The sequence below is a fragment of the Oncorhynchus mykiss genome, chromosome 3 (assembly GCF_057628025.1).
Source record: "Oncorhynchus mykiss isolate SJ-2025 chromosome 3, ASM5762802v1, whole genome shotgun sequence".
Taxonomy (NCBI): domain Eukaryota; kingdom Metazoa; phylum Chordata; class Actinopteri; order Salmoniformes; family Salmonidae; genus Oncorhynchus; species Oncorhynchus mykiss.
Window position 1 is genome coordinate 86,823,341 of NC_143024.1, and position 10,747 is coordinate 86,834,087.

The following is a 10,747-nucleotide window of genomic DNA, read 5'->3' on the forward strand; positions in this document are numbered from 1 at the left end:
ACCTAGAGAGGAACCAGGCTATGTGGGGTGGCCAGTCCTCTTCTGGCTATGCCGGGTGGAGATTATAACAAAACATGGTCAAGATGTTCAAATGTTCATAAATGACCAGCATGGTCGAATAATAATAAGGCAGAATAGTTGAAACTGGAGCAGCAGCACAGTCAGGTGGACTGGGGACAGCAAGGAGTCATCATGTCAGGTATTCCTGGGGCATGGTCCTAGGGCTCAGGTCCTCCGAGAGAGAGAAAGAAAGAGAGAATTAGAGAGAGCATAAGTATTTTTTTTCCCCCAATTGTTTTTTATTTGACCTTTATTTAACCAGGTAGGCTAGTTGAGAACAAGTTCTCATTTGCAACTGCGACCTGGCCAAGATAAAGCATAGCAGTGTGAACAGACAACAGAGTTACACATGGAGTAAACAATTAACAAGTCAATAACACAGTAGAAAAAAAGGAGAGTCTATATACATTGTGTGCAAAAGGCATGAGGAGGTAGGCGAATAATTGCAATTTTGCAGATTAACACTGGAGTGATAAATGATCAGATGGTCATGTACAGGTGGAGATATTGGTGTGCAAAAGAGCAGAAAATAAAATAAATAAAATTCAGTTACCTTACAGCCTTATTCTAAAATGGATTAAATAGTTTTTTTCCCCTCATCAATCTACACACAATACCTCTTAGTTACAAAGAAAACATTTCTAAAAACCTGTTTTGCACATTTATAAAACATAAAAATATCACATTTATTGAAACACCTTTGGCAGTGATTACAGCCTTGAGTCTTACGTATGATGCTACAAGCTTGACACACCTGTATTTGAGGAGTTTCTCCCATTGATCTCTGCAGATCCTCTCAAGCTCTGTCAGGTTGGATGGGGAGCGTCGCTACACAGCTATTTTCAAGTCTCTCCAGAGATTTTCGATCGGGTTCAAGCCCGGGCTACGGCTGGTCCACTCAAGGACATTGAGAGACTTGTCTCGAAGCCACTCGTGCTATCTTGGCTGTGTGCTTAGGGTCATTGTCCTGTTGGAAAGTGAATCTTCACACCAGTCTGAGGTCCTGAGTGCTCTGGAGCAGGTTTTCATCAAGAAACTCTCTGTACTTCGCTCCTTTCATCTTTCCCTCCATCCTGACTATTCTCCTTGTCCCTGCCCCTGAAACACATCCCCACAGCATGATGCTGCCCACACCATGCTTCAACGTAGGGATGGTATTGGATAGGTGATGAGCGTTGCCTGGTTTCCTCCAGATGTGACGCTTGGCATTCAGGCCAAAGAGTTCAATCTTGGTTTCATCAGACCAGAGAATCTTGTTTCTCAGAGTGACCATCGGGTTCTTGGTCCTCTCCCTGACCAAGGTCCTTCTACCCTGATTGCTTAGTTTGGCCAGGTAGCCAGCTCTAGGAAGAGTCTTAGTAGTTCCAAACTTCTTCCATTTAAGAATGATGGAGGCCACTGTGATCTCAGGGACCTTCAATGCTGCAGACATTTGGTACACTTCCCCAGATCTCTGCCTCAACACAATCCTATCTCAGACCTCTTCCTTCGACCTCATGGCTTGGTGTTTGCTCTGATATCCACTTACAACTGTGGGACCTAATATAGACAGGTGTGTGCCTTTCCAAATCTTGTCCAATTAATTGAATTTACCACAGGTGGATGCCAATCAAGTTGTAGAAACATCTCAGGCATGATCAATGGAAAGAGGATGCACCTGAGTTCAATTTCGAGTCTCATAGCAAAGAGTCTGAATAAGTATGTAAATAATGTACAGTATATATTTTATTAAAAAAATGTAAACATGTTTTCGCTTTGTCATTATGGAGTATTGTGTGTAGATTATATACATTTTTAAAATTAATTTAAAAATAAGACAACGTAACAAAATGTGGAGAAAGTGGGGTCTGAAAACGTTCCAAATGCACTGTACAGTATGTTGTCGATCTTTGGAAAATGTATCCTATATCTGCCGTTACCATTACACAACACACAATGGTTTAAAAAAATGTATATATAAATACTGTACCAGTCAAATGTTTGGACACGGGTATTCATTCAAGAGTTTCTTTATTTTTACTATTGTAGAATAATAATAGTGAGGACATCAAAACTAAGAAATAACACACACATAATCATGTAGTAACCAAAAAAGTGTTTGATTTTTCAAAGTAGCCACCATTTGCCTTGATGACAGCATTGCACACTCTTGGCATTCTCTCAACCGGCTTCACCTGGAAGGCTTTCCCAACAGTCTTGAAGGAGTTCCCACATATGCTGAGCACTTGTTGGCTGCTTTTCCTTCACTATGCGGTCCAACTCATCCCAAACCATCTCAATTGGGTTGACGTTGGGTGATTGTTGAGGCCAAGTCGTCTGATGCAGCACTCCATCACTCTGCTTCTTGGTCAAATAGCCCTTACACAGCCTGGAGGTGTGTTGGGTCATTGTCTTGTTGAAAAACAAATTATTGTCAAACTAAGCACAAACCAGATGGGATGGCGTATTGCTGCAGAATGCTGTGGTAGCCATGGTGGTTAGGTGTGCCTTGAATTCTAAATAAATCATGACAGTGTCACCAGCAAAGCACCCCGACACCATCACACCTCCTTCTCCATGCTTCACGGTGGGAACCACACATGCAGATAGTATCTTATTATTTCGAGCCCAGAGTTTGAGCCCAGTGCTGTCCCATCGGTTTATTTTGAGGAATTCATACATCGCCGTTCTCAGCCCCTTATGAAACATCTCAAATCGAAGATTGTTTCTGGTGACCAGGCTGCTTTTTGCATCGTTGCTTTGGTCGAATAAAGCTGAGTCAATGGAAACCTGCCTATTGTCACACTATATCCATCCACTGCCTGCCAGTGTCAGAGAGCAAGACAGCATGTGAAAGCGGCTTCTGACTTCACACAATTGTTAGTTAATGGTAAAGAGAATGAATGGGTTTTGGAAACGCCATTAATGAAGTAATTTTCTCTATTACTTTTAAAAAACTCTGCATTGTTGATTAAGGGCTTGTAAGTAAGCATTTCACAGTAAGGTCTACACTTGTTGTGTTCGATGCATGTGACAAATAAAATGTGATTTGGTTTGAATTGAAAAAAAAAACTTTTGCCTTCTGTATTGTGCTCTTCTTTATGAAAACACACCAGAGGTCATGACTCCATAGATCAGTGTGCGTGGGATGGTCCATATTCCAGTCCCTGTTATCATCATAAGACTTTATGGCCAGGAACCTGTGTGAAGTAGGCCGCTCTGATAAGACCAGAAATGTTACTGCATGAGGGGGACCCGCGTGTTGTTTGGCCCCAACTGATGGGAATCGATCGGAACATCAAAGATTCAACGCCGACGGGAGACATTGGAGCATCGGGAATGGCTTCCCAAACACGTGCTGCTAATGCTCTCTGGACTTTAGTCGCTGCTGAAGAATGTCAGACTCCAGGCTGGAAGTCTAACTGCCGAGTCACTGGCTTTGAGTAACAGGGTTGAGTAACCTAGTAGTCAATGTCACCATAGCGACATTGTAGAGTACACAGACCACAGCCTTTGGAACTGCCCCATCAGTCATGGCCTACTACTCCATTAACCTGGACACTGTGTTAACCAGTAATGTTTACATACGTATCTTTATGGATGGCAGAGACACGGGCACTGCATGGGGTAGAAGACACAAAGGACATTTCAGAAGATCAAGCGTGGTTCCAACAGCTACAGTACGATAAACAGAGAACAGCAGCATAAAAGAGGGTTTGGGGGAGGCACACAATGCAAATAGTCTGGTTAGACATTTGATTACCTGTTCAGGAGTCTTATGGCTTGGGGGTAAAAACTGTTGAGAAACCTTTTTGTCCTAGACTTGGCACTCCGGTACCGCTTGCCGTGTGGTAGCAGAGAGAGCAGTCTATGACTGGGGTCTTTGACAATTTTTAGGGCCTTCCTCTGACACCGCCTGGTGTAGAGGTCCTGGATGGCAGGCAGCTTAGCCCCAGTGATGTGCTGGGCCGTACGCATTAGCCTCTGTAGTACCTTGCGGTCGGAGGTCGAGCAATTGCCGTACCAGGCAGAGATGCAACCAGACAGGATGCTCTTGATGTTGCAGCTGTAGAACCTTATGAGGATCTGAGGACCCATGCCATATCTTTTTAGTTTCCTGAGGGGGAATAGGCTTTGTCGTGCCCTCTTCACAATTGTCTTGGTGTGTTTGGACCATTCTAGTTTGTTGGTGATGTGGGCACCAAGGATCTTGAAGCTCTCAACCTGCTCCACTACAGTCTCGTCGATGAGAATGTGGGAGTGCTATGTCCTCCTTTTCCTGTAGTCCACAGTCATCTCCTTAGTCTTGGTTATGTTGAGGGATAGGTTGTTATTCCGGCACCACCCAACCAGGTCTCTGACCTCCTCCCTATAGGCTCTTGTTGTTGTCGGTGATCAGGCCTACCGCTGTTGTATCGTCTGCAAACTTGATGATGGTGTTGGTGTCGTGCCTGGCCATGCAGTCGTGGGTGAACAGGGAGTACAGGAGGGGACTGAGCACGCAGCCCTGAGAGGCTCCAATGTTGAGGATCAGCGTGGCAGATGTGTTGCTACCTACCCTCACCACCTGGGGGCGGACCGTCAGGAAGTCCAGGATCCAGTTGCAGAGGGAGGTGTTTAGTCCTAGGATCCTTAGCTTAGTGATGAGCTTTCAGGGTACTATGGTATTGAACGCTGAGCTGTAGTCAATGAATAGCATTCTCACGTAGGTGTTCCTTTTGTCCAGGTAGGAAAGGGCAGTGTGGAGTGCAATAGAGATTGCATCATCTGTGGATCTGTTTGGGCGCTATGCAAATTGGAGTGGGTCTAGGGTTTCTGGGAACATGGTGTTGATTGATGTGAGCCCTTATCAGCCTTTCAATGCACTTCATGGCTACGGACGTGAGTTCTACAGATCTGTAGTCATTTAGGCAGGTTGCCTTCGTGTTCTTGGACACAGTGACGATGGTGGTCTACTTGAAACATGTTGGTATGACAGACTCAATCAGGGACATGTTGAAAATGTCAGTGAAGACAACTGCCATGTGGTCAGCACATGCCCGGAGCACACGTGGCATCAAACACCTGGAAACCATGTGTTTCATAACATTTCACTGATTCTGCTCTAGTCATTACCACTAGCCCGTTCTCCCCTATGAAGGAGCCACCAACCTCCTGTGGTGTGAATAGCTAGGTCTGAAGAACTAGAGTCCAGTGCGTTATGGGAAGCTGGTGTAAGATTCACTGTTTAGTGAACGACATGTACATCAACCTCACATGTGAGTTATTGCCCTCTGGGAAACATGATAGGGTGACCTGTGACCAGTGGCAGAGGATGTGTGTACATGTGTAACATGAGAATTTGTGACCTCATTCCTCAGCCTGAAATCTCTCTACTCACGTTGCTGGAATGCTAGCTTTTCAGAGGTGCGACTGAGAAGAACCTTTCTGGAGGGCGGTCCAGGTGTATTTTTGAGGTGCAGGGTTCTAGTCTGGGGTTCTGGTCTGGGGTTCTGGTCTGGGGTTCTGGTCTGGGGTTCTGGTCTGGGGTTCTAGTATCGTGTTCTGGTCTCGGGTTAGAGTATCGGGTTAAAGTATCGGGTTAGAGTATCGGGTTAAAGTATCGGGTTCTGGTCTCGGGTTCTAGTATTGAGTTCTAGCGAAGTAGATAGGGACAAAGTGGTTTCCATCTAATCAAGCACAGTGACGTACGCTACACATGCATGCATGTGTACGTGTGTGTGTACTTGTGTTTATATGTGTGTGTACATGTGTGTTTATGTGTGTGTGTTTGTGTGTTCATGTGTGTGTGTTCATGTGTGTGTACGTGTGTGTGTGTACTTGTGTTTATATGTGTGTGTACATGTGTGTTTATGTGTGTGTGTGTGCGCCCATGTGTGTGTGTGGGTGCTTCTCTGTGTGTGTGTTCATGTGTGTATGTATGTGTTCATGTGTGTGTGTCCAGTGTAGAGTTGATTCTGTTGGCCTTGTGGTTGACCAGATGACGTCTGCTTCTGTCTGAGTCACAACACCAGCCTGCGTAACTCCACTTTGTATGCGCGTGTCTACGTCTGCGCTACTGTTCAGCCATGGCATGTGTGTATGTGTGTGTATCTAAACAGCCGTGGTCCATAATCATTCGGACCACACTAAGGTAAATAATAGTAGCCTGCTTGTCAGAGGTATGTCGTATGTCTCGTGATTCACACCAGATTAACGTGTGTGTGTGTGTGTGTGTGTGTGTGTATCACAATTGGGACAAATGTAGATCTGCTTTAATATTGCAGATAGATTGTGTCTTCTATCAGTGTAATTGTCTACTTCATTTACAGTACCCCATATACATTTTTGGAGAAATATATTTTTTTTTCAAATATAATTTCCTTTATAATTTTCCCCTACCATCCCTCCCCTAATTGGAGTAAACTAATGGACAACATCACTCAGGCTTCTACTTCCAGCTTATACATACTATATACATTTTACAGACAGAGTATATTTTACATTAGTTATCTTTTGTTTTTAGTCCCAGTCTCAACCCCTCCCATCTATCTCTAAAGACCATCCAGTCCCAGCCTTCAGTTACCCTCAACCCCTCCCATCTATCTATGAAGACCTTCCAGTCCCAGCCTTCAGCTACCCTCAACCCCTCCCATCTCTCTCTGAAGGCCATCCAGTCCCAGCCTTCAGCTACCCTCAACCCCTCCCATCTATCTATGAAGACCTACCAGTCCCAGCCTTCAGTTACCCTCAACCCCTCCCATCTATCTCTAAAGACCTTCCAGTCCCAGCCTTCAGCTACCCTCAACCCCTCCCATTTACAGTATCTCTGAACAGCATCCAGTTTTGCCGTATATTTTTCAACCGTGCTGTGACGTTTCACAAAAGTTCTGAACCTTTCTATTCTCATTCTCTCAATTACTGTGCAGATTGTAAATTAAAGATAATAATTTTTGCTAAGAGTATTATTATATTTTTGACCGATTGACTATGACTTATCAAACCCCACAGCAGTGTTATTTGCAGTGTTAGCTCCACTTTAATGTTGCAATTCTTCAGCCATTCCTGAACCTGAGACCAAATACAAGCCACATGTAGACAGTACAAAAACAAATTATCCAATGATTCTGCCTCTTCGTAGCAAATGTTGCAGGGCTGGGATGATTGTATCCCCCCATACATATAACATTCTATTGGTTGCAATAATTTTTCATAAAAATGTAATTGAAAAACACAAAGTTTTGAATCTGATGCTGTTTTGTGTATCAGTTCATTTATTTAACCTTTATTTAACTAGGCAAGTCATTAAGACCAAATTCTAACCCGGACGATGCTGGGCCAATTGTGCGCACCCCTATGGGACTCCAAATCACAGCCATTTGTGATACTGCCTGCAATCAAACCAGGGTATTTAGTGACACCTCTATCACTGAGATGCAGTGCCTTAGACCGCTGCACCACTCAGGAGCCCATTAACCATGTGCTATGGAGTTGTTGCAATGAAAATCTCTTCCCAACTATTTTGCAACCTGTATGGCACAGCTGTAAATTGTTTAGTCCTTAAATTAAACTAGTATACTTTCTTATTTGTCAAAATGTTATCACAATTTTGACAAAGGCCCCTTGATTACTGTGCTTGTTTCAGCCTTCTCTTAGTTAATTTAAAATGAAATAAATCACATGTCAAATCTATTTGGTCGTATTTGTTTTGTTATAGTTAATTATAGCCAATGAAATTAGCAATCGTGTCCTGAGTCTGGGCTGTCTGAATTTAAACTGCAGAGGTCAAGGCCTATCCTAAGAGGACTTTCACACCAATAAAGTGGAACTCTCTGAATTGAGAGCCCGTTAAAAACTTCTTATCGCTTAGATCCCGCTAACGGGATCAATATGAAAACAGCCAGTGAAAGTGCAGAGCGCCAAATTCAAAACTCCTCAAACATACAAGTATTTTACACCATTTTAAAGATACATTTGTTGTTAATCCCACCACAGTGTCCGATTTCAAAAAGGCTTCATGACGAAAGCACACCAAACGATTATGTTAGGTCTGCACCTAGTCACAGAAAAACACAGCCATTTTTCCAGCCAAAGAGAGGACTCACAAAAAGCAGAAAGAGAGAAAATTAATCACTAATCTTTGATCTTCATCAGATGACACTCATAGGACATGTTACACAATACATGTATGTTTTGTTTGATAAAGTTCATATTTATATCCAAAAATCTCAGTTTGCGATAATATTGAAATGGAAGGAGTATCAACCACTGCAAATCTACCAAGACCTGGCCGTCCCTCTAAACTTTCAGCTCATACAAGGAGAAGACTGATCAGAGATGCAGCCAAGAGGCTCATTTATCCAAAAACCATTCTGAAACTCTTTCTAGAGACTTTTGACATCTAGTGGAACCTCTAGGAACTGCAACCGGGCACGATTTCACCCTATTATAAAAGTGGTAGGATTAATATTTTTTTGGGCGGGGTGGTTTGTCCTTGGTGTTTCGCCTGCCATTTCAGTTCTGTTATATTCATAGACATTATTGTAACAGTTTTATAAACTTTATAGTGTTTTCTATCCAAATCTACCAATTATATGCGTATCCTAGCTTCCGGGCCTGAGTAGCAGGCAGTTTACATTGGGTATGCTTTTCATCCGGATGTCAAAATACCGCCCCCTATTCCAAAGAAGTTACCCGGCACCATTCTTGAAGGTTGTTGGTCTGTGAAAAATAGCTCTTTCCATCTGAGGTAGCATCTTTTTTTAAATTGTCCTACTAGAGCCATGTCATCCACGTACTTAAAACGGCTCAAATTGTTTTCTTGGATCTTCATCTCATTAGTGTAGAAAGAGAACAACGGTGAAAGGACACACCCCTGGGGCGCCCCTATGTTCAGGGTCAGTTCATCAGAGAGTGCCCCATTCATGAGGACCATGTGGGTGGTCAGTTAAAATGTCCTTGATCCAACCTGCGAGGCCTCCATTGACGTTCAGGTCCAGTAGTCATTTCAGCAGTGTGTGTATTTGCATTGTATTGAAAGCTGAACTAAAATCTAAAAATAAATTGTGTGCACATGATTTTGCATGTTGAAGGTGACTAGCCACCATGTTCACCAAGGTCAGGGTAGCATCCTCAGTCCCCCTCTGTGCCTTATAGGCAAACTGTAACGGGTCCAGCTGATCTGCTATGGACAGAGTAAGGTGCTTACTAGCAACCCTTTCCATGAATTTGGCCAAAAGAGGCGTGAGGGCCACAGGTCGAAAGTCTTATGGTGATTTGGCCCCTGACTTCTTAGGCACCGGTACTATGGTCGACACCTTCCAGGATTTTGGTAACGTACAGTTGATCAGTAGGAGTCGAAACAGTTGTGTGAGAACTCTCCTGAGCTGGTCGTCGCAGACCTTCAGTACTTTGCCCCATAGTCCATCTGGGCCTGGTGCTTTGTGTGGCTTAATATTTAACAAGCATGAGGCCACCTCGTTCTCTGTTATCTGGACAGGATAGGATTTGAGGATACTCACACATACAGTGCCTTGCGAAAGTATTCGGCCCCCTTGAACTTTGCGACCTTTTGCCACATTTCAGGCTTCAAACGTAAAGATATAAAACTGTATTTTTTTGTGAAGAATCAACAGCAAGTGGGACACAATCATGAAGTGGAACAACATTTATTGGATATTTCAAACTTTTTTAACAAATCAAAAACTGAAAAATTGGGCATGCAAAATTATTCAGCCCCCTTAAATTAATACTTTGTAGCGCCACCTTTTGCTGCGATTACAGCTGTAAGTCGCTTGGGGTATGTCTCTATCAGTTTTGCACATCGTGAGACTGAATTTTTTTCCCATTCCTCCTTGCAAAACAGCTCAAGCTCAGTGAGGTTGGATGGAGAGCATTTGTGAACAGCAGTTTTCAGTTCTTTCCACAGATTCTCGATTGGATTCAGGTCTGGACTTTGACTTGGCCATTCTAACACCTGGATAAGTTTATTTTTGAACCATTCCATTGTAGATTTTGCTTTATGTTTTGGATCATTGTCTTGTTGGAAGACAAATCTCCGTCCCAGTCTCAGGTCTTTTGCAGACTCCATCAGGTTTTCTTCCAGAATGGTCCTGTATTTGGCTCCATCCATCTTCCCATCAATTTTAACCATCTTCCCTGTCCCTGCTGAAGAAAAGCAGGCCCAAACCATGATGCTGCCACCACCATGTTTGACAGTGGGGATGGTGTGTTCAGCTGTGTTGCTTTTACGCCAAACATAACGTTTTGCATTGTTGCCAAAAAGTTCAATTTTGGTTTCATCTGACCAGAGCACCTTCTTCCACATGTTTGGTGTGTCTCCCAGGTGGCTTGTGGCAAACTTTAAACAACACTTTTTATGGATATCTTTAAGAAATGGCTTTCTTCTTGCCACTCTTCCATAAAGGCCAGATTTGTGCAATATAAGACTGATTGTTGTCCTATGGACAGAGTCTCCCACCTCAGCTGTAGATCTCTGCAGTTCATCCAGAGTGATCATGGGCCTCTTGGCTGCATCTCTGATCAGTCTTCTCCTTGTATGAGCTGAAAGTTTAGAGGGACGGCCAGGTCTTGGTAGATTTGCAGTGGTCTGATACTCCTTCCATTTCAATATTATCGCTTGCACAGTTCTCCTTGGGATGTTTAAAGCCTGGGAAATATTTTTGTATCCAAATCTGGCTTTAAACTTCTTCACAACAGTATCTCGGAC